This window comes from Haliotis cracherodii, unplaced genomic scaffold, assembly GCF_022045235.1.
Source record: "Haliotis cracherodii isolate W230 unplaced genomic scaffold, xgHalCrac1.p SCAF_15, whole genome shotgun sequence".
Classification (NCBI taxonomy): Eukaryota; Metazoa; Mollusca; class Gastropoda; order Lepetellida; family Haliotidae; genus Haliotis; species Haliotis cracherodii.
The window spans coordinates 5,331,068-5,357,252 of NW_027266270.1; the positions used below are offsets into that span (position 1 = coordinate 5,331,068).

Sequence of the window (26,185 nt, forward strand, 5' to 3'; positions counted from 1 at the left end):
TTATGAAAATAAATTGTACATTCAGAAAAATGTTTGAAGTGTTGGCGGTGGGTTATATTTAGACATGATAATGTTGTGTTATAACTGTTCCTAATATACTGTTCTATTTCAGTGTCATCGTTTTCTCCGATTGAATAAACAACATGCCTCTAGGCGTGTATTCATGCAGATGCATTACAAAGAAACATCGAGTATAGCAATCCATTCGAATAATTTCAAACATTATTTACGATGAAGCAGTCATAATGACAACATAATATTTACATGCAACTTTTGACAAAAGTCGGTATTCCGCTCCGATTCCCGATCTTTCACAAGGGTGATATGTCTTTAAACCCTTCATTAACTAAAGTGACAAGGCAACGACTGAAAGAATAGTTAGGAGATAGTGGAATTAATATACACATATTTTATACAGTACGAATGATTAGGCGGGTGTTGAAGTGAATGAATCCTACCCAGTCTCAAGGAGTGCACGTCGTCGTGTGTCTATGTGGAATGAACGACATTCCCTATATGCGAGGAGAGTAGCGAACATTGCCATACTATTGCATTATCAAGGAGGAATTATGCAGCAAATATTGTACATACCTTGAGAAGGACACAGACGTCTTCCTTCAAGGGTCACTGCACACTTGTCCACGAATCTTAAGAAGGTCCTTGCAAGTGTGAAATCGCTGACTTATTTGCCAGAAAACACAATTTTGACAGAATGTTGCCAAACGTTCGTGAGTGTTACGTAGGAAGTAGATCCGCGCCGTGCAGTGTTGGATGGCTTAGTAACCAATAGGCTGTGTATATGCCTAGTCCGATGTGTGCACTAATACACTGTCAAACAGTTGTCCACTGATTTGACAACTGAGGAAAAAACTCGAATGAGGTGATGCAGAAACGTATTCAAGTGTTAAGCCTTAATGCCATCCGAATGCCATCTCCATCGGTTATAGAAGCTCCACTAAACCCGGGGATAGCCTTTCGTTTCATCGACTAAATTCTAAAACACATGTTTAATAAAATCATGCAGTGGGCGGAGCCTTGAGATCTTCGCGTGCAGTGACTGTCACAGTAACTGGGGGCGTGGCCTAACATCGACTACGGATCTAATGACTATGCTGAGGCGAAGGCTTCTGTGACACTAGACCTCCGTATACGAGTCAGCCGAAGCGAGCTGCGATCCCGGAGCTCATTACCATAAGAAGGCGGATCGCGATTAGCCAATTCGAAAGCGCTCCGCCCACTTGTGAGCGAGCTCGGCGAACAGATCTCGTTTCGAGCAATCAGATCACTCTGTCAATCACTTGTCAACGTGACAGCTGGAGATAATGGGAGGATCTAAACGCTGGCGATGATCTGATCATTCGATGCTATTGTCGTAAACATTACAATAAAACATTAATTGAGGAGTAACGCTAATAGCAAGGACCTGTTTTAAACCAAGGCTCAGTTTACCCTGAATCTGTGCCTTGTTCAATAGGTTCCAAAACAGGCGTAACTGAAGAGAAGCAAGCGGTAAGAATAGAGTGCGTTTATCTTTAAACACTGCGGCCAAAGAAACCCCCTCGCTTCTTGTCCATTTACAATGGCAGTCTTACACTGGGTTGGTGAGGCCCCGAAGGGAGAGATCGAGAATCGTGGATGAGAAAATAGATGCTTTGTAAGGAGACGGGAACTCAACTGATCCGGAACCCCCGTTTGGTGGATAGAGGCTTGACTGCTTCATGGCGGTGTCACGTAATCCCACGGCCACAATATTGCCATCGTATGGAAATATCCGGGCTTAGGACACTCTACCGTGCTATTAAAATGTCCGCACCATGGTTGAGATGTTTGGAAGCTTGCTGGGTAATGATAGCTGGATTTCGAACTGGACTTTGGTCAACGCAGTAATTACTAGTATGGGGCTCCAACCCAATGATTAAATGCTGTCATACCCACGGGAACAAACCGACTGATTTGAGGCTCTAATGTTCACGTGAAATTTTAACATACCTAGTAGAATTTAAATGATTTCGTTAATCGTTGGGGTCGTTTGCTTCAGTAGAGATAATCAAGAAGTGATTCAGAAAATTTACATGGATAATTCTAGAACGATATATGCATTAAAAAGTTTTACTTTCAAACGTCATGTTCTTAGTTTATTTTTGTCTTTTTAAAATAACATGTAAGTATTATTAAGAATAGTACCCACAAACGTTATTTGATTCATTTATTAGGTGTCTATTCCACATTTATCAACGTAGATCAACGTAGCATCAAGGACCATCTGTTATATGTAGATACGATATTCACATACAACTGATATAAGAATAAATGAATATATCACATACAAACATAATACCACACAAACAATAGGATCGTTGACGAAAATAAAACCTGTTTCATTATAAAACAACTTCAAAATTCATTCTGATCACAGGCTACATTGGCGATAAGTATTTGATAGTCACAACCACAACATCACTGGAGCACGCTATTAATGTTCGAAACATGGAATTTTAACCAACTCAAAGGACAATCTAACTATCACTGTACACATTCATGTAAGTTTGTCTATTGTCAAGAAAGGATTACTTCAAACTACATAAGCTATATCCATATTGCAAATAAAAATAATTCCACTGATAATTTCAAGCTTTAGTTACTGGGGTTTATTACCGAACTTATGAATAAACAAAAACAACACTTTCTCAATGTGAGATTATCACGGGCATAATCGATTAATACGTATAATTCTTCTTAAGTATAATCATGATATGCATCTGTACATGTTAAATTGGACGTGGTGGAGGTACGTCAATTGTAACGTACCACAATTTTAAGAAACGTACACACTACCTTAATAACATTAGTTACTTACACTGCCTCATGGGCAATATCAGAGAGCTACTACTGTCAGCGCAAGATAATATGTAGTAAGCAAATAGTTTGGTACACAACTCGCAAAAGAGACATTTACAAAATTCATAATTTGATTTTAAATCTTAATAACCAGATATGTATATAATTACATATGATTAAATTATAAATGTTAGGACGTTCATAGCATAGTTTGAAATAAAATAGATAACGTTCATGGTTCAATATTTAACATTGCTAAACGATTGTGTCCTGGACATTGCAAAATAAGGATGTAAAATTAACATAAAAAAGTGTTATCATCAGCTGATGAAGGAGTAAGCATATACTCCGAAACGTGTTCCTCATAGTAAAGAAGTTGACACCCGTAAATTCTCTACCTTACGTGTATCACTTCTAAATGGTTTAAATGCGGAAAATGAAAGCAAGGTGAACCCACACTTGTTTACATGAAACCCAAATACATAATTAAACTACTTCCAATAGACACAATTGAACTACCAGCGACAGCAAAACGTCAGGGTGTGAATAAACATAAAATGGTAAAATGTAAGATAACAGCACACTCTTTCTGTATGATTCACTATCACCTATGAAACGAGGAAACATATTGCTGATAGAATCGCCGTGCTTGAAACAGCTACATCATGTATTCATGTTTAGTTTGCATTTTATGACAGAATAACACAGAAAATGTGGCACATCTGTCTCTTAAGTTCATTCCCAACTTTATCTCCGTCAGTATACAATAGCCGCCATATGTCGGATCAGATACAGCCACAACCTGACGTGGATGTTCGGATGTCTGTGAACTGTGAATTCGATAATGTTGTGGCTCTATGTTTACAAAGTTACAAAGCCCACAAAACATGTATCATAATTGAAAATATTTTGCCATACAATAGATTTTACACACAACACATCCTATGGGCTATTCTGTTTTTCAATTATATATTAAAAACGATTAATTATATACTGAATGGCTGTTGTAAATAGTTATTAAGCGTAACAGTGTTTGGTATCAAATATCAAACCGGTTAATATAGCCTATTCATAATTTATTGCTGATTTAATTTTCCAACCTGACATGTGTGGGTAAAATATTTGGCTGTTAATCCAACTGAACTTTCCGTAAATGAGAAATACAATATTTACAATCCTATTGCCTATTTGTAGGTTACTTTTTAAGTTAAAACAAGAATTAATCATTCCGTAATGGATCTCCCTCTAAATATATGGCTCGGAAGAGATAAAACTAAGAACAGTGAAATAGAAATCTTCATAACAGATATGTACGATCTGATATTTGTACACAACAAAATCAGTGACCTACATGTTACCTCATACGAATTAATTCAGCACACCATTGTTTTACATGAAATTGGTGGTGTATTATTTACACAAAAGCACAACATATTAATCTAATATAAATACATGTTTTTCACACATAGACAAAATATACGTAATAAAAAGCAATTTGTAAAGTTTTTCATACTCTAACAACGATATTTCCTTTTCCGTGATGTATATACAATGACTGACATTATCTAAATGCATCCTCACGTACATATGGCATTAACACATTTTTAATTCAAGTCTACATCAACTGAAAATTGATTGGTATATGTTATCGTAGATGTTCATGTAACTTACGGCATTAAGATAGTATATCTCCACATTCACCCTGGTCAAGCAACGCACGAAGAGAGAAAAACGTATACCAAAGGCAATAAACGAAGCCACTTACATCTAACCTTATCTTTTACCACTGGCTATAAACTGTGTTTATGTTTTGCAAAAGCTTAAATAATACATTAAAATGCAATTTCATATTATCATATGTGTTACATTGCGCTCTCTCATAGCGCTTTCTTCGGCTGGCAATGCTCAACCACGAATCGATAAGTTACTTGCGGTCCTCAATCAATAGAAATGACATGTGTCAATCACGCACGTAATAATTAATGAAGATGATGTAATTATAATAACTCCACCTCCTGTTGAATCCTCCCTCCATCTACGCCCACTACGACGCCATATACGGTAATGTGTAATCAGTGCCTCAACCAAGCGGCCACCATCGCTATTGTGCACGAGCGCGGCTACAAAATGAGTTGGAAGTATCGCGTTTTACGCAGTATGGGCCCTGAACAATAACATCAGCCAGCCTCGCTGAATTTATATGCATATTTTCCTGATGGCCGTATGATGCTTGATGTCAGTCATCAAAGAAATCTGACTTAACCGTGTAGGTTAGCAAAAAAGTTGTTCTAAAGTTCACTACAAAGGTAGCTTAGTACATGACAGCTCAATCAGTACGAAATTCACACATAAAGCAATGGTAAGTTTGATAGAGGCTCATAGATGCATATTTCTAATTTTTCACGACATTTATTATTTATTTAGTAGATACATAACATAACTTTCATAAATAATTAATTTTACAAATGTAAAAGAATATATAAATTATAAATAATTTGTACTGATAACATGTGTGATTTATTACAAATAACGATTCCTCAGAAAAGTCGATTCAAAGTGGCGTGAGTGGAAAACTGTTTTCAATTTTACTTATTAAATTGCTATATATAAACGTTACTATTTACAAAAAAGGAAAACAATAAGATATTATTTTGTAGTTTAGGATAAAGGTAAAAGCGCATCACAAGTTCAAAAACAGTCACAACCTGACGGCATGCTTTTTATATTTTAAAATAGTTTCTTTATATATTGGTGAGGGTTGACATGAGCACTGATGCACCGTGTATCCTAGGTACATTACTCATGAAACTTACTTTTAGAAAATCAAAGCAAATACGTTTATATGTCAAATCGCTTTATTTTTTACGCTATTTTAAATATTTCGTTTTCACTGATAATGAAACACATTGAATATCCTAGACTTCTCACGCTGAACAATTGTCTAATATACACAAAGTTGATTAATTAATTGAAACCTACTGACAGGCGATGGTCCCTGAATTCTTAAAACAATATTTGTACTCTACATTCTACACGTTTACTATCGTGATGGATTCAACTGATGTAAGCACTGATCAAAACTTGTGTACATAACATGCATATTGTATATCGTGCATTAACATTCTGTCACACTGTGCACGCTGTAATGTTGAATGCGCCTATAAATATACACTACTTGATGAATGAAATATTATTAAAAAATATGACACTTTTCACACTGTTGACTTGTTCAAGTTTTTTTACGTGAAGATCAACAGAGTTAAGGACGAAATGTGAATAGGTGAAGAGAACAAAGTTTTATTTGCGGATGAACCTTTTCATAACAGTTTTGTCTTAGCCATGTTAATTAATGAGGAAATGTTGAAAGGCCATTTTTCATTACGAGTATTTGGATATAAAGGGATTTTCTACATAGTTTGATAGAAACTTCTTAAAAGCTGCCGTAGATACACAATTAATGGATAACAATTTCTTTTATAATGCTATAATAATATATCAGGGACGTTGTTATCCCTAAATTGTCTCTATTTTGTACTTTTTTTACGTGTCTCAACAGTATTAATTTCAAATTTCCCTAGTTTACTGCCTTCTCAGATTGTTTTATGCATTGTTCGGTATGTTAAAGCTTAATATCGTAAAGGTGAGGTCACACTGTATGCTTGAAAATCGCCAGCTTGAATACACAGTAAACTATGTGAACGTACTGTCGATACGTCATTACTTAGGGTGTATCTTTGTTCGAGTTTCGCAATACAGTTCAGCAACTGAAGGAAACAAATGATGAGGTATTGCTTGTAACGAACTACGGTTACAACGAATTTAAACCGTCTCACCGAGTCTCTTATATCTGTCCGAATGTACTGATATAAAAGACCATGCACGATTAATACACATTTTATTGTATAGAAACTATTAAATGTAATCTTTCGTAATGATGATAATATGAAAATATCGATAATTGCTTAACTGTGTCCACGAAGGCTTATATTTGTATTTAATTAATAAAACATTTTATCACAACATGCTTGTTTGTTAGCCAAACAAAACGACTTTGAGCAATATGTGCAATAATCTACATTATGAACAGGTATACAAAATATCTTTTGATCATTTTTGACTAATTTTTGGAGTGCTAAAGGACATATTATTTTTACCGGCAAATATGTTAATTTGTCTTTTTTGAAATTGCCTCCTACATTCATGTATAAGTATAGATAATAAAATAACACAATATATAATAATCGAAAACAGACGCTATACTTTGACAAAGAATAGACAAAATATTTACATGTGTAGCACTGATTGCGTTCTATTTGCTTGTCTGTCAAAATCAGCAGATGCTTCTCATGTTCCAATACTGTTAATCACAAAGGGTTTCATTTGTTTCATTGTTAAATAAACACTAAATGTATTCACTTGTTTTCATTTGAATGAGTACTTTCGTGTTGAAAATTAATCTTCTTTGAAGTAATTTTAAATATTTTGTACGGATCCATACATTCCTTTGAACAAATATTTCATTTTAAAGTTTTACATTTCGTATTCAAAAACGTTTTGTTGCTTTGCGCCGTCGCAATTGATTTCCCGTCATAATTAAATTATGAGGTCCTGTTTCTATCGACCAACCTGAGAACCGTTCTTTTCTATAAGAATCCATGTACAGATATTCTCTATATATTTTATGCCACACTGATTTACCAGAAAGTTTTCGCCATTGATTTCTACTTACATTCAGTCAGAGGCATAAATGATGTTACCGATGCTGTTCTAAAAGGGTGCCTTTTAAACAAACTGTTAACATATTATCAATTCACGGGTTTAATTTCATTAATCGGCCTTCATCATAAGCACAACTGTTTATTGATAAAAAACAATGCACTCGCTGACTTTAAAAAACTTTAAACGCCGTCAAAATAATTAAGAAAGGATCTAGAACGAAATTAGTGCTGCCAGCGTATCTCTGAAAGCCCAATCCTATACCGTATTCTGACGGAAGTACACGTTACATGGAACCAGAAATATCGCAAAAAATCTACATTTTCATCAAAGATAAGATGGCTGCCGTATTACCACTGGATTACGCATGGCTTAAGTACGCTTAGTACCGTCTTAAAATGGTTATGGAGTGGCTAGGGAGGCTCGACACCCGACTGCGAGTTCCTTTGGTCTTACAGGCTAAAAAATCTGCTTACTTTAAGATCAAGTGTCTCCGTTGTTGCCTGGTTTATTTTATTTCTATCTAACGTATCCGCTGATCTGTAATTAGTTTGCTAAACTTCTAAGCCAATCACCTAATAATGAAACCCACAGGTTGGCAAACACTCCCGCTATTGAAGACAGCTAAAGTTCTGCAGCTTCTCCGCCCATGCAGTTCCTTTACGCTTTAACACCACGTGTGCAAACATTGTATACTGTCTTGTGGAGCTCGCAGTCTCTTGGCAAACACAAACTGTCCTCTTTATACGCTTTTCGACAGTCACGCGGCCGGTTGCTCATTGTTAAGACCAGTAGCTGGTAATAGCAAAGCTACAAAGTCGAGTACAGCTCTTGTATAGCAATATACTTGGCTAGCTTGTACAAACTCTGCACTGCTCGATAGCCCTTTAAGTAGAATGTAAGTGTCAAGCTATTGTCGCTGCGTGGAGGGTTAAGGGTTCTTCACATTCCAACGTGGCACTCAAAGTCGCTCGGATAACAAAACTGTATATGAAATAAGTGTAGGAGGAACGGCTTACAACCCCACTTCATGAGCCCTGGTGTATTTGTGAGCTGGTGTTAATACCACTATTACCAAACAAGATGTCATTCAAGTATGAGTGACATGCTGATCTGTCCATAGATTAACTCGTACACATCATATTAATATACTATTGCTCTGGACAAAACATCCCCACTTGAAATTTTCGGCGGGCATTATTTTCGAATTGATTCAGAATTATTTTTCCATTGTATTGCGTAAGTCGTCCTTTGAAAACACTGCCGCCTTTCTATCTGCTAGGAGGATAATGTATACAGACATCTGACGCCATATAAACACATTCACTATATGGAACTAGAGGCGACAGATTATATGTAGATATGCGCGTATATTGCATGTATGGTATTCATTGTATACTTATTGAATGTATTTATCACAATAGTTCGATATTTAATTATCTATTTTTAATACCCCCCCTCCCCCCCCCCCCACACACACACCTAAAAAACAACAATAGACCAAAACAAAACAACATTCATGCTTACGATATATACTTACGTTAATACACATATTGACATAATTACGTGAACTGCTTACAAGTATTATTTTTATTTTGTTTTAAACTGTGTGAAAAATTACGTCATGTCCTACGGGCAATGTTATCATTGAAAGTAGTCGTGTGTCGATACGACATCATTCACAGAGTAAATTAACAGTAAAAATCATAGACAATAGTCTCTTTATCGACATTTAAAATACCCCACCCCCCCACCCCCCGAAATTCTTGGTTAATACTTATTATTTGTCGTATATGTGAGGAATGTATTCGTACAGAAGGCGAGTGTTGAGAAAAGTTTGACAGAACAATGCACCGTTAATATCTACTGTCATTTGCTCTGAAGAGGATTATCCGGATGCCGCCATGTCGCAACATATCTGTTACACAAGCAGACAGATACGAGAAGGAACAAGAATTGTCTGCCCATGATGCGGCATGTTAACTACAGGCTACGGGGGCATAAATAAAAACATAAACCGATAACATTATACACCAAGCTTCTAACAAAAGCTGTTGAAATTGACAATATAAAGGCAGAAAGCAACGCTTATAATATCCAGCTACAATCAGTGATTTTGGTCAAAGCACTCTTGAAGATATCCGATTTGATAATGAGTTTGTCCTATTGCCAATTGCGACGAGGAAATTTGGAGTTTAACCCTTGACCTTTGTAGAGAACGATATCGTACATTTGCAGAACTCGATCATACTTCTAACAATGTATCGGATTTCCCCAACCGTTTTTTCACAAGCAAGTAATAGAAGTGTGACTACTATACTCTCCGGTAGTCGCCCGCCCAACGCTCCACTATTAGTGTATGTTGACACCCCTCCCTCCATGTCTAATCATTGCCTCATCCCCTGAAGAGAGGGGGAGAGGGAGGGACGATTGACAGGGGGCGCATTAATGGGCTACCAGACTGTCGAGGAATGCAAAGGACAAATAACTGGCGGTTCATGGGGAACAGGGAAGACTCTAAGCTAGAATCACAGGTTTGGAGGCAAAGCAACGTTACTGGCTCATGTTTCGTATCCTAATCTAAACTTCTAATTAGTGCTCTTAATACGCAAATAATGAATTCAGGATGGTTCCTTTAATGTCACCGCTCAACCCAGCAGGACCTCCGGAGTGTTCGCCCGAAGGTAGAAGAAACCATCTTCCCTAGTTCTCCGCTTGCGTCCCTTCCTACCCCTTACTGGGCCCTATCTCTCACTCTCGTTAGGAGCATCCTACCTCATAGAAAGAGCGACCTGGCGTCGCTATCTCTTCCCCTAGCTTTTGATAAGCAACAAATCCGCTTAATTGTTATTTTATGAGTCGGTTTGGGTTTTTTCACAGCTGAGCTTTGAAATGTGGCACTTTTCCTAACGTTTGTCCTGAGAGGGTTTGCATTAGTCAATCCCTCTTCACACAGGGGTCCGTTGTGGCTTTGTGCATGAGAAAGAAAGTTTTTCTTTCCGCGAGAAGGAGATGTGTTGAGGTCCCTTAGGGATGTGGACGATCTGATTGTGGTGCTCCCGAGCAACCTCTGGCTGGTTCACGACCGCAGAAGAAAGGCAGAGATTTGCCCTAACTTGACTCGTAGTGTGACGGGAGCACTCTCGGTTCTATACGCTAACATTGAGATTTCTATACTTCGTCTGCGCTATGAGTACCTTCCTTTTAAAACGGGACTTGAAAACATCTAGACTGGCGTCATGCGACCGTTTCATCTTCAATACCAATGGTGTTGGTAGTGGGACGGCTCTGTGGAAGCACAATGGAACGTCTGACTCGAGTCTGGACCCTGTCGTCTGCTCATTGAACGTCAGCGACAGACGACAGATGCTTTCAAACTATGAAAAAGAGTCGTGGGCAATTTGGTTGTTTGGAGCTGAAAAACAAGATCCGGAATTTGGCCTCTTCGGGGATCAAAGTATTGCAATACAGGATTCTAAGACCAAACCCAGATGATACAAATTCGAATCAGGCACGGGTTTAGGTGATAAATCTTTATGTCCCATTGTCGATATTTCTGAACAAGTTCTGATATTAACACTATGTCAAGTACACACATAGTAAAGGGGAGTTTTATTGATGGCATTTGACACGGGTAGAATTAGGGGCTGGAACACCGTCTCCGATGATGGCACAATGATGGCACCAAGAAACCATATGTCAAAACCATCCGTCTCATAAACAAAACAGTCATGGCCAAGGAATGTCAAGCATGTGGAACACCTATATATAAATGTTTAAGACCAATGTATGATTACTTTGGTATGCGTACAATACAATATCTGCACTCAAAGGACATTGACGATTAGTAGACTTGGCGCTGTTGCCACTGCAAGAGGACAATGCACGTACATATAATACAAATGAATACACCTACATGTATTATAAACGAATACATTCAGGTGATGGGTAGGGGGTAAATGAATATGGTGAATGTAAATATAAAACCCCAAGGCCAGAGAATAATCCGCCGAAACAGATTCCATTGGACATAAAGGGTAACAGGGGACACTATATGAATGGATAACTAAAAAACAGTGATAGGACCCGAAAAGGGAAAGCCCTACCAGTGCGTCCGCAACTCACACACTTTTCCAAATAAATAAGTGTTTGCAATCATGCTTACCGTTAGTAGTCCATCTAATGGTATCAGACCGATGGTTTCAGATCTGGAATCAAACAGTTTCAGTGTAAATGTAAATTCCAAAATGAAAAGTAACTATTCGAACCACGATTTCTATTCGCCCTTTCTGTGTCCTATTTGTGGCAGAGGTGTGGGATAAACACAAGTTTGCAAGTATAGGATTAATGTCCATGCCCCACGAACAGGATGAATGACAATCAAACATAAATCAACTTGTCAATATGTAAAACACACGCATATATATGTTTCTAAACACAGACTCGTCGTGTTCTGTGAATAGCTCCCGACATGGGTGCAATGTGTTAAGCCTATTTCTGGTGCCCCCGCCGCGATATTGCTGGAATATTGCTGAAAGCGTCGTAAAACCATACTCACTCACTCTATGAATAGCATCTTCCTGTTGATAAGATCATTCATATGATGACAATAGTCATAACGCTACCTCACTTGGCAAGAGTCAATTTATATATAGAAAGAAAAATCAAACACACACGAATATGTCAACGTAAATCAAACTTGACACAGTCATGATAATTATATAAATTTGGTCTGACCACTGACGTAATTGATTGTTTGTTTTGCGCATTCAGCATAAGAACATGTCAACGATGAATACTCCGACACATGATTCGCAAACACCTGGTGTCATCGCTATTTAATGGTGATTCGTAAATACATGCTTTTGATTCGTATGATGATGGCAGGGCTTGTCGCTTTTATTAACACATTGTACCAAACAGAAACATCAAGTTTATGCATGATCATTCATACCACAGATGACTGATCATATCATAGTCCCATGTCAGTTTACCACATCGGATGACAGAACGGTCTGATTGTGAACATTGTCATCGCATGGCGACAAAACATAATCATCTGTAATAACGTTGTCCCAGCCTAATTCAGCGGCCCTAAGTAGGATGTGTGTTTAAATCAAGTCTACTGTCCAGGTGTGTGAGCGGCGAGTTAATCTCTTCAAGATCAAAGTCAACTATCTCAAGTTAAGGTGACTGAACCTTTCCATTGGTAGGTATTGTCTGAATCAAGTGCACCCCGATAGTCTCAAACAATAACGGCCGAGTTATCTCCCCTTTCATTGTGAACGTCGAGTGGCGCTAGGGTGGGAAGCCATTGGTGATTGGAAAGGCACCTTAATTGTTTGTTACATTTGTGACAAGTACTACAGCATTACTGAAGGTCAATTTAGTGTTTAATCGTTAAGTATGTTGTAAATCTCCTCGAAGGGGAGATAAGCGGCTTATCTTCAAATGGAACCGACAGCAAGTACTTAACGGGAACCATAGCCGCTTATCCTTGGATAGACTCGTACACAGATTAATGAAGTAACGTGCCACACTCCAACAGTGTTACAAACACACTACTGTGACGTAGGTAAGTAGATTGGTGTAATGACAGTTGGTAAGTTTATATTTGTTACGGAAGTCGTAGTTGTGCAGGACGGAAGAACTGGCTGAACTAGATCCAACTAATTGTGGAAATGAAGAATTACACTCTTTGGTACCATCATACGCTGTATAGTCATTTCCTACGACGAATGACCCGTGAAGATCCGGGGTAGAATAGATCTTCAGCAACCCATGCTTGCCGTAAAAGGTGACTATGCTTGTCGTAAAAGGCGACTAACGGGATTGGGTGGTCAGGCTCGCTGACTTGGTTGATGCATGTCATCGATCTCAATTGCGTGGATCGATGCTCATGATATCAATCTCTGGACTGTCTGGTCAGGACTCGATTATTTACAGACCGTCGTCATATAGCGGGAATATTGCTGAGTGCGGCGTTAAACAACAAACCAACCAACCAACCTACGACAAACGTTAACTGCATGATTAAGCCAGTATAAGCATGCGGACTATCTAGTGGGTGAATGAGATGGGTTTGGGCCGCTTTCAGCAATATCCCACAATTATCAGTCCAAGGGACACCAGAAATGGGCTTCACACAATTTCCCATGTTGGGAATCGAACCCAGGCCTTCGGCGTGACGAGCTAATGAAATACTTAAAACAGACGTTTTACGGCGATGGCATACAGTTTACGCATACAGCGAGCCTGACCTAGTTGCTGAAGACCTATTCTACCCCGGAATCTTCACGGGTCTTCACTTAAATGTAAATCAAAATGGTATTCGTGAAATTGGAGGCGATACTTACAAATCATCATTGTTAACTTGGTGATGACACCAGGTGCTCTGACCCCTGAAGATCCGGGGTAGAATAGATCTTCAGCAACCCATGCTTGCCGTAAAAGGCGACTATGCTTGTCGTGAGAGGCGACTTACGGGATCGGGTGATCAGGCTCGCTGATTTGGTTGATGCATGTCATCGCATCCTAATTGCGTGGATCGATACTCATGATGTCAATCTCTGGATTTCCTGGTCTAGACTTAATTATTTACAGACCGCCACCATATAGCTGGAAAATTGCCGAATGCGGCGTCAAATAACAAACAAACAAACAAACCAAGTGCTCTGTTCTGACTCTCGGTAGCATCTGACAGCTTAGTATTTGAGATACAATTAAGTGAGTGAGTGAGTGAGTATGGTTTTACGCCGCTTTTAGCAATATTCCAGCAATATCACGGCGGGGGACACCAGAAATGGGCTTCACACATTGTACCCATGTCGGGAATCGAACCCGGGTCTTGGGCGTGACGAGCGAACCCTTTAACCACTAGGCTACCCGACCGCCCAAGATACAATTAAGGCAATCGTGAGTGAGTATTGTTTAATGCTACGTTTAGCAATATTCTAGCAATATAACTGCGGAGGACGCCACAAATGGGCTTCCAGATGTATGGGATCGACCCCTGGTCCTCGGCGTGAGAAATGAACGCCTTATCCGCTAGGTGAAGAACATATCTTTCGTAGGAGTGTGACATCATTTAGGTATAAACTTGTGAGTCAGCTTCACTTAGGAGCAAAAGTTAAATGAGAGAGACCGTACACGAAAACGACTTTGGTGAGTGATTGAGCAATATTCCAGCAATATCACGGCTGGGGACACCAGAAATGACGTCACACATTGTGCCCATATGGGGGATCGAACCAGGGTCTTCGGCGTGACGAGCGAACGCTTTAACCATTAGGCTACCCCACCGCCCCACGACTTTGGTAAAACCTTAAGTACGGTTATGGTGCTGACAAACCAAGAGAGCATACTCGGGTATAATTTAGGATTCAAACCAACGGCAATTAAGCGTACACGAAGTTATGAAACGTAACTCAATCAAACAACCTCGTTTATCATATACAAGTTAATAATTAAGGGCCCGTTTGCTCGTAAACTTACATCAACACTACATTACTGCGCATTGTCTAATTAACAATACCAACTACTGACAAAATGTCCTGTTTTTATAAAACAAAAATGAATATGTAAGTCTCATTAAGCCATCGTTTGCAAAATCAATGGCAAAAAAATCTCCCCAAGGCCATGCAACTCTGGAGTGTACAGCGACATAACTGATAGTCATCGTTACTGTAATATACACTATAAACCCCCCCCAAAAAAAAACACAGGTAGATTTTTAGTAATTCTATTGTACCGAATAAAGTCGATATATTTAATTTAATATCACTGATACAAATATGAAATTTTGGAGCTCGATAGTCACATGTTGTCGTTGTACAAAGACATTGAAAACTGTTTATTGCCATGTCACATGAGGCCACAAGGTTGCCCTTAACTCAGTAACTCGTGTGACCCCGGTCAGCAATCACGGCTCTGCATCTCCTCGGCGCAGACTGGATAAGTGTACGAATTCTGTCCTGCGGAATTCTGCGCCATTCTGCTTATAACGCGTTGGCCAGTTGTAGGGGTGTCTGCGGCGTGTTCTGACGTTGACGTACACGTCGATCGAGTTTATCCCAGAGGTGTTCGATTGGGTTCGACGGCCAGGGCAAAACGTTGATGTTGGCATTATGAATGTAGTCTACCGTCACACGAGCTGTGTGCGGTGGAGCGTTGTCCTGTTGAAACAGCTCCCTCTGGTGGTCAATGACTGGAAGAAGGTGACCCTGAAGAATTTGATTCATGTAGCGAGTTGCTGTCAAATTTCCCTGTACCACAACCACGTCAGATCTCGTGGTGTAGGATATGGCCCCCACACTACGCACACAATGTGGGGCAAAACGCTCATTTAGACGACGAAAAACACGTTGTCTTCCATCTCGCCGGTGAAGAAGAAATCGTGATTCATCGCTAAACCCAACGCAAGCGTCGATGGATCTGTTGCAAAACAGGGACGATAACTGGTCTTCTGGGTCGGATTCCAGCCTCGCGAGGATGGTTCCTGACAGTCTGGTCCGATATCCTCCTCAAACCAGGGATGCGTCCTGCAGTCTCCGTAGCTGTGGCACTGCGATGGCGTGGGTGGAACAGTCGAAGGTAGCGATCCTGTGCAGGGGTGGTAACTCTTGGTCGGCCGGTTCTCGGACGGTCTGCAGTGGAATTGAACTGTGTGTATCGGTCACAAAGGCGACAAATGGTGCTGTGGTGGACGTTAAAGTGGCGTGCAACAGAAGACTGCGAATTCCCTCTTTGGATACGTCCTGTAGTTTCTTTTTTTTGAAGAGTGTTTATTAGCATAATTGTAGACCAAGAGGTATTTACTAATGTGTTGGATGACGTGAAGGTTCCGGCTGCCGAAAATGACAGAGAAAGTACCCACTATCAGTTTACATGACATAACACATGTAAGTGAATGTTGTTTATCGCCGCAGCCAGCAACATTCCAGTTATACGAATTCGGACAGCATGAGCAACGATTCATTTGGACGGGTCACAATGACACAACCAGGTCATATGTAATAGCCACTCGATCCTTATTTGTTGGGTCTTTCGAGATGAGATTCTTCCGGGTGATACAACATATATCCAACATATACCACTAGGCTACCCAACCGCCCATTCATTGAACATCAAGCTCAATGAATAAATATTAAAACGACAAAACCCTTTCCATATTCATAGAAATCTCTGCCAAAAGCAGAGGTGAGGTCAGGTGGGGTGAAATTGGGTTTAACGTCGCGTCCAAGATTATTGCACTTATATAGCGACGTGCATGCACGTATGTGTGGCTGCTTGTACTAGTCCGGACTAATACCGATTTATAGTGCTAGCTCACTGAGATACCATGCCGCATTTCAACATGAATACCCCACTCAGACACAGTGTCCTGACTCCGTGCCGACCAGTCCTTGCTTTAGCCCCTTTATGCAGAGCGCCAGACAGGGTAACAACAAGTACCATTTTTTAACGTCATTTGGTATGACGCGGCCGGGGATCAAACCCCGGGACTTCCGCTCTCCGCGCGGACGCTCTACCACTAGACCACGGTGGCGGTTGCAAAAGCAACCTACGATTCCGATTAAATCATGTGCATGTGTTATGAATCATTATCAACAGTGATGATGCCAATTGTTCGCGAAAAGGTGGACGTATCCTTCCCCATCGGTAGCACCCGTCACACACACGCAAAGGCAAGTCAACTGTTCACATGAAAAAAACACACTAACCATATAAGCCAAAATAGGGAATTGCATCGGATATCATTTTTGTCATTAATGCGTCAAATCTGGAAATGTCCTCCACATGTCTACCATAACACTTTTTGAAAGCTTTTCTGAGGCACTGAATGTTGAAAGCACGTTTCAGAGGAATGACGTATGTTTTCACGGTTGGTCAATCAAGAGTGAGTGAGTGAGTGAGTTTGGTTTTACGCCGCTTTTAGCAATATTCCAGCAATATCACGGCGGGGGACACCAGAAATGGGCTTCACACATTGTACCCATGTCGGGATTCGAACCCGGGTCTTCGGCGTGACGAGCGAACGCTTTAACCACTAGGCTACCCGACCGCCCCTGGTCAATCAAGAGCTGGTGATTCTGTCGCACTACGTATTTGCTTAACGTTTTTGATAATTTGCCATTCACATGAAGCGTGGAACAATATTTGAAACGAATGATTGCAGTGGAATGTTTTGTGATGGGGTAGTGGGTTGTCTGTATTTTGTCATGTGACGAAGGCTAAGCAACGTCCGTCACATACATTCGTAAGCACAAGGAGATATTGTATATTCTATAGATTTATCATCGTACCCAGGCAACGTTATACACATTGTACCCATGTGGGGAATGGAACCCGGGATCTTGGCTAGTTCAGCGAACGCTTTAACCACGAGGCGACCCCACAGCCCAAACTTCCATGGAGATCTGATGGATATGATGTGTGAACTGACTACATCTTATCCTAGCTCATAACGTCTATCGCTGCTCTTGCTCTCAATAACGGCATAACCCCATTTTCACTCATTACCGCGAGTCACCATATATTTGTATTGTATTATGTTTCAATAACACAGAACTTTATTAAAGAAATTTGAAATAATATCAAGAACCTACTCGATTCTCCAGTGTATTATGTCTGTATTATATTTGTATGAATATCCTGGACACATTCGCTATCACAATCCGACTCCACTTCGAATGGCACAACGTAATCATATGCCCTCCAATCACAATTCTCTCAAGAACGAGAACAAATGCTAGAGAGGATTGGTGGAGGTGGTGACGGAACTACCTAAAGTGGCGAATGGCTCCAGAGAATTTACCATCATAGAACGGATAAAGATAGGGAGTCCTGGCTGGCACTCACTATAGATGTGACCTTGGAAATAATTTCGACGACGTAGAAGACGACTCATTTCTAAAGTGTGGCAGAGCTAAACTGGCATCATGTGTAAGAAAATATGTTTCAGTACAACAATAGTATGATGAAAACAACGATCCATAAAGCTAGCTACAATACAAAGTCCGGTATATCAATTATTTAATTTAGACATTTCTGTTGTAGTTCAAGGTATCATTGACTGTAGATCAATCTCGTGATTAAATATTTACATGCATTGTACCAATGATGTGTATCAATCAGTCTTGCCACCTTCCCATCAGATCAAAGGCACCATTGTGCTAGCCGCATTATTCCAATGCGGATCCTTTGGTAACGTCATTTTGAGAAATATAATCGTACGTTATATGTCATTATATACATATATGTTTTTCGTTTGTTGTTTAGCGCCGCACTGAGCAATATTCCAGCTATATTAGGCCGGCTAAGTCAATACCGTTCTGCACCCGAGATTCCGGTGATCGATATTGTGAACAACGATCCACGCCGTCAAGACACGATGACACGCAACCAACCTCGTCACCGAGCTAATCGATCATTTGGAAAACACTTCTGTCTGTCTCTCGGACATCATATCGAAAGTTAGAAAAACTGTCAAGTTAGGAGTTCACCACTGCCTCTACGTGTGCCGACCACGACCATATCAAAATCTACCGGCAGAGATGGATCGTCATATCTCAAACTAATTGTTTTTCGCGTCACGGGTATCGTCGTTTAATTCATTCTATTTTCATAATTCATGTTCACTAAAGACTATTATTTCTGTCTATTATCAGACAAACCAGGAGTAGAACGAGACATCAAGTGATCAATATATTCGCTCAACCACTGCACTTGGTATGCAGCCTTCTCGCTAGTGGTGTATATCTATCACAAATTCTGATGATTTGGGAATCAGATTATAACACCTGGTGTCATTATTATTGAATTACAATACTTCGTACTGTGGAATCGTACAATGGACTCCTATGATAATGGAAAGTGTGTGTTGCTTTCATACATATTTGTCACTTCACGTTAGCCCTCGTCACGCAACAGATCTGCCTCTGATGTTTGACGTTTAACTGTTTATATCCAGAATGCGATGACGCACACAAACTACTGTGTTCGGTGTCTGATACAAAAACACAATGATATGTAGATATATAAATATGCATGTAAGATAGCTCGGTTACTTAATGGGACTGTAAAAAGCTTCATCGCAATCTTACAACTACTTTCATCCTGTCTCACTGCCTCAGTACCTGAATTATCAAGTGAACAATGGAATCTGATACTCCTCCGTCGTTTGTATTTGATGAAATTTATAGCACTTAGTTCACGACTAAAGATGACATGAACACTTTCAGTACCCTGCTGTGCGAAAAATGCCGCCTTTAATGTTTCTTTTCATTTGCAAGCTTATAGGACGTACACTAAGCATGCTTTAACACCTTTCAAAGGTATTACAAAATAACACAAAACTTCCAAAAAGCACTTGAAACATCTAATTCCATCTGAGGTACTCCTGGGAAATATTTATGATCTTATATCTCCATAGTAACGTTAATGGGTTGATCTCATAAGAGGCGGTGTAGGAAGATACAGTGGAATAGATCATACAATAGCATTGTTATGAACACCCTCTTTCTTCCGGCCCATTAAATAAACTCCAAGAGAGGGATGAACTGAGGCCTTAATCGCGAACTCTACGATCCGACATGATTAAAAGGAAAAAGGATGTGACAAGTATTACCCAGTTTATGATGCGGTTTATAGGAAACTCGAGCCGTGTTAAGTATTCCATGACAATACCAACATGTTTGATGTCCTCCTTGGGTGATGGTACAGATGTGAGCTTTTGTGTACCTGAACTCTCACATTTGGGACATCTAGGAAGAACTATAGATTGTTCTCAAATACTTGCATGTTTATTTTCAAAACATGAATATCTTTGCTCATTATTTTTCAGTTGAATATTTTCTACGCTTTTAATTAAGGAACTTAAACACCCTGCATGAGAAAAGCGAAATGTCTCCTTATCGTTACATTCATTTCTTGCCTAATAATCTCCAAGATAAATGTGTTCGGCTTCATGAAGATGTCTTTCACGATTGTAAAATTTGTATTTGAGATGAAACGTATTTTAATGATATTCTCTATATTAACTGTCGTACCAGCAGCTATGATGCCAGTGAGTATAAATCCTAAATTGAAGTGAAAGATGCGACATTTTTCTAGCGTGAACGAGATCAGATAACCTCTATTTCAGTGTACCCATGTACCAAACGGTAGATTTATATTCGTTTGAAGCAGGTTTTTATCTTAGTCTATGTGAAAAACAGACTTTACAGCATACAGAAAAATACACTTCAACATTGGAGAATTGTAATCGCGAATGAAGCGTGACTAATACCTACATCGCTTAATATTGGCCTTAGAAAACAACTTGAATAACGAATGGGAGCACATTTAATGCACTTTGATGCAAGAATGGAAACAAAATGAAGTAAAGCATTGACTCCGCTTCCACTCATTATCTGAAAGCTATATTTTCTTCCGAAAAAAATTCCTCTTTAGTCGTTTCATATCAAAGATTGGGTGAGCTAATTTATATTAGATTTGAATTTGTAATCAAAACAGCGCAGGATCATTAGGCCTTCATTTAATGAGATTATAACAAAATATTTATTCAATACTTTTATCTATTTGATTTGATTTTTCTCTCATTAATCATATTTGGGCCGCTGAAAATCGAATTTTCCCTAGTGATTGCATATCCTCCGATTCTGCCCCGTTAACTTTCCTACTTTTTTCTCAAAGGCCCTAGGCCCTTCTTAGACTTCTTTCTATTAACTTTGCTCATTTCAAGCTTTTTTATGGGCTGAGAATTGATTTACGAAGCGGGTTATTAAAAATTGAGACAAAGTTAAGCACTGATTGAATCAGCGATATCACGTCGGAATTACCACTTTCAAAGTCATGTGATCGAAATACAATTTGTCGGAAGCTATACAAAGCAAATTGCGAAGCTATATACTGTGGAAGTATCATTAGTGGTATGAGGGCACCATTTACATGTTTTACAGTTGCTTCTTCACCATCTATGTATATACTCGTAACACCATTTGTATGCTATACATTTGAACCTCTCATTCAATTTCTCAAGTTCATACTGTCACGTATGTTATGTATATTTTTATGCTATGTACAAGTCCTTTGGTCAATGATATCCCATAAGTTATACGGCCATTTATTTTCTCCCATTTGTTAAATGAGTAAACTCTTTAATTAGTAAAGCTTTCAACAGGTTTAATGTAGACACGTGGAGGACATTTCCAAATTTGACGCATCATGGACAAAATGATGTCCGATGCAATTCCCTATTTAAACGTCTACCATATATTCCAGTGGGTTTTTTTTCAGGTGAACACTTGACTTGCTTTTGCATGTGTTTGTGACGGATGACACAGGTGGTACAGGGCACACCTGCTATCATCACTGTTTGATGTGATTCAGAAACACATGCTCCTGGTATAGTCGGAATCGTACGCATTCGTTCTAATATGGAAAAGGTTTGTGCTGTTATTTGTACAGCGAAGTGGAGATTAATTAAAAGAAAAAGCTGAGTATACCCCTAGAAGCTGCAATGATTAGTCCAGTTTCGAAAGACAGGTAAGGTAAGAGATAAAATACGAGTGTATCTTCTGGACGCAGCATAGATTAATTTTACATGTAAACTAAGAGTTTCTAATAACATGTTTCATCACTCTTTAGATGAAAGTATAGTGAATCGATGTTTTGTTATGCCTAAATGCTCAAATCAAAGAAGTGAGTGAGTATGGTTTTTGCGCCGCTTTTAGCAATATTCAAGCAATATCACGGCGGGGGACACCAGAAATGGGCTTCACACATTGCACCCATGTCGGGAATCGAACCCGGGTCTTCGTCATGACGAGCGAACGCTTTAACCACTAGGCTACACGACCGCCCCTCAAATCAAAGAAGAGAACCAGGTTGTGGCTTAACATTATACCTCTGGTTGAATTGAGGACAGATTGTTCCCCTTCTTGGGTGAAATACAATCACAGACAATGGTAATTTTACAAACGTTTTACAACGTCATAATCAATACCTTACCTCGCAGCGTACTTCATCCCGGTAAAATAACAGAATATTCCCCATGTTATGCTTTCATATAACATCCAGTATGGGTTCATTACGTCGTACAGCTGTGCGTGACATTAATTAGACAAGGTCCAAATGATACATTGTTTGACACTCATACACAGAAATACTACCAAATGTCAGGCTCTTGATGTTAGTCCAGTATATTTAATGCATGATATTGTTGCGGCTAGTTTTATTGCCCTGATTTATTGCCTTATTCAATATTTATTAGTGCCAAAGAACCGCCGTGGTTCCTCTTAAATAAGTTTAAACAACCATTTTTAGGATGACAAGTATAATTCTGACGGGGCTGGACTGGAGAAATATTCAATTACAGGTCTAAAGTTTGATAGCGTCATATGAATGGGTGTATGGTGAGACTGGAACTTAATTCTCAAAGCTATTTTTTCTGAATAAAGTAGGAATATCAGGCTTGAGAAGTTCATATGTCCATTAGTGTGCGTATTACACGTCGGTGGTAAAGTCAACATTATGTCTGAAGTTGGGTTACCATTTGAAACTTAATTAAATGTCAGTTTAATGTTACACAACTGAGATAGGCATCCTCCTGCATGAAACAGATTTGTCATCTATTCACTGATGAACACAACCTTTAAAGTTTTAAATTTATGTGACCTATTGGCAAGAAAAAAATAAACTTTGAACAGCAAGTTTATATTTCGGTTAATATTGTAAACGTTCTCGAATTAGAAACGCTAATGATTAAAAATTGTATCAGTCGTGATGGTAATAGTGAGTTTGATGAAAGCATCACATACCGCGTTAAGGCGTTTTGAACTTGAGTCAGTAATTTACAAAGGAAAAACGACAGACACACAAGAAAAGGGGCATGTTTATGGATAATCTGTATTACATAGTCCGTCGTAGCTTGGTGATACTTCTGATGCTTCTAGCAATGTTAGACAATGAATCGAGCTTCTTTATTCCCAATATTTTTGTTGGAAGATATGTTTTCACAGACCCAAACAATGAACACGGGTCATGGAGAGAAAAATGGCCCGATTGGTCAAAGGTTTGGCCTCTGCAGACTAAACAAAGGAAGAACTGAATACATCAGATCCACGAACAGATTGATTAATTGGAGGTATTTAATGAATATTTTTGAAAGAAAACAGTTTTCAATTATTGAATACATATTCTGGGCGTATATTCATCATTATGTCCCGATGCCCTTAGCGGGGTTCCATCAAGGGAAACCTAACGCGGGGAATCTCTTAAAGATGATCTGGAAGCTTCGCGTATTGGCCAATAATTTATTTCTTTCGGTGATCAGAAGGGGCAATCATTCACAGAAACGACGCAGGGGTTGGCGATGTTGGAGCTGGGGCTAGCAACTGCTCATCTCTGGTGAGGAATGAGCACATAAACCCGCTATCAATTACACTTCCTCCATGCTACTGGCCCGATGAAAAATTTCGCCGAAAAGAAATGAGAGCTATGCGCCCGAGGTGATTATTTTATTATCGCTTGTGTCACATTAAAAAAGCTCAAAACGAAGATAGATTGCCAGTGCCGAAAAAAGACGCAGAATAGGAATGGCTTACTCCGGGCATATAACGTGCAAGAGTGTTCCGAGAATAATTACTGAAGACGGCCAAAGCTTGGGCAACTTCGCCAAACTCACTCATGCGTACACTGTACGTGCAGACCATGGGGCAGCGGATATCAATCTCTTTCATTACGAGCAGAATTTTCCGTCTTATTAGAGACGGGCTTGGAATTAAATTGTCTCTACCGTGCGGAAAATTTTGGCCCTACGCTCCCCCCGACCGGACCAGTTTCCGCAATTTGACAAAATTCAATTTTCAGTTTAATCACTCTCTTCGACATGAAAACGCATTCTAAGTGTGTTTGATCTCCTATCTGAGGGGGGAGAAACGACGGCCGAAAATTTAATTTTGGACACAGGAGTACGGCAAGGAGACCAATTTAGACCCCGACCCTTAACGTATTTGGCCTTCGTAAAGCACTCAGTTAGGTATTTTATTACAGGAAAACTACCATCCTAGGAATGTTTTTACGATCATACTTCGTTCAATGCATGGGATTCACGCAATCAGAAACATATAACAGAAAAATCGTCAATGACATTTCACGACCCGAGAAGATATTAAGTCATGCTCGGTCACCTCTAAGAACAAATAATTTAGAGTCCGTTGTCTCAAGCCATCATCATCCGGCTTGCTTTTATTTGACGGCTAAGGTCATAATATCATTTGGCGCAATTTGTGGGTATGATTCGATGTTTTGACTGAACGGCCGATTTCCATGGGCAGTTTATGAACTCTATTCACGTGCAAAGACCCGTTATTCATCAGTTAATGACCCCAGAACATCACATCGTGCTTGGTAGCTCTCCAAAATAGATAGCCCTGTACCTATATGGGAAGACAATGCCTTCACAAGTGGTTGTTCACGCACCGTAAATATATGTTAATACACTCCCATTTCAACAGCAGTTGCCACTTTAGAGCTTATTTGCATAATCGTAGTAAAAGATAAAACATCGCCGGAATCAAATATTGAGAGAAAAACACCTGCACGTGGCCAAATATATCTGAGGAGATTTAATTCGAGGTTCCGAAATTAAATTTGGAAAGAAACCCTTGGGCTTAAGTTGGGATACGCAAGTTGAATTATGCTTAGTGTTCTAACAATAAAACTTTAAGAGCGATGAATCTTTTTATCAGGAATACAGAATAATTATCAACAAAATTACTATCAACAGGTAAATTTGATTTGGTCTGGAGAATATTTAGATGACAAATTGTATTGATTTTGTCACACTGGGTACACGTCATCTACTTTTGACGCAGACAGTGAATGAAAACTGACAAGGATTAAAACAGTTGTAGGACAATTGAGTTCGAAACACGTCCTTTTGCAAATTAAAACGACATGTGAACGCGGTATTGTTTGAATAATCACCCCTAGGTGAATGCATACATTTTTTTATTCAACTGATTTTTTTTCCATGATTGATATCATAACGGTGGAAACAAATTTAAAACAAGAATCGTAATATTAATTCTTGCTGTTATTACTTCAATGTTACATGTTACTGAATTGGACTACATTTACAATTATCAAATATCATGCAAAGAAGAAACAAAAGTAATCTCAACATTCAAATCTTAATGCGGTGCCGCATTATTACCCCAGAAAGCGTTTCCTTCCAACGAAGCAAAACGTAATAAAAAGGCTGACTGTCGTATTATGCAATTTTCAAATGAAAATTCCAATCTACGTGCAAGAGAATGAAAAACGGCAAAATTTGTTTTTTAAAGTCCGTAACGCTTGTTATTTTCTTTACAGTAATCGACCTTATATAGAGACCTTAGATGAAACGACCGTAAATAAAGTCACGATTGAAGGTCGGTCCTCACAGAAGGTTCGGGGCAGCAATTTGCTCTCTGTTCGCACACGTGGCTACATGAATGCGCCCAACAGGAATATCTTCATGTTTCCTAGGATTCCGTCAGAAGCTAGAGGCTGATCGCTGATGCCCGTGTGGGGAATCAAAAAGCTGCATGCATTAGCGACAAGGGATCCATACACATTTGTGTGA

At 39.3% G+C, this 26,185-nt stretch overlaps 1 protein-coding gene across 6 annotated transcripts in view; it reads right to left on the bottom strand.

Annotated features, from left to right (window-relative positions):
* LOC139462190 (paired box protein Pax-6-like) overlaps positions 1-26,185 on the bottom strand; it is an 88,726-nt gene that overhangs the window by 47,467 nt on the left and 15,074 nt on the right. For 2 of the 6 annotated variants that reach the window (XM_071243755.1, XM_071243756.1), the window contains exon 2: positions 11,720-11,762. The exons of 1 other annotated variant lie outside the window; for it this stretch is intronic. The gene's annotated coding sequence lies outside the window, so the exon portion shown is untranslated. Of the gene's footprint in view, positions 1-591; positions 972-4,509; positions 4,599-11,719; positions 11,763-26,185 lie in introns of those variants that run through there. 3 more of the 6 variants (XM_071243760.1, XM_071243752.1, XM_071243753.1) reach the window with 2 other exon arrangements.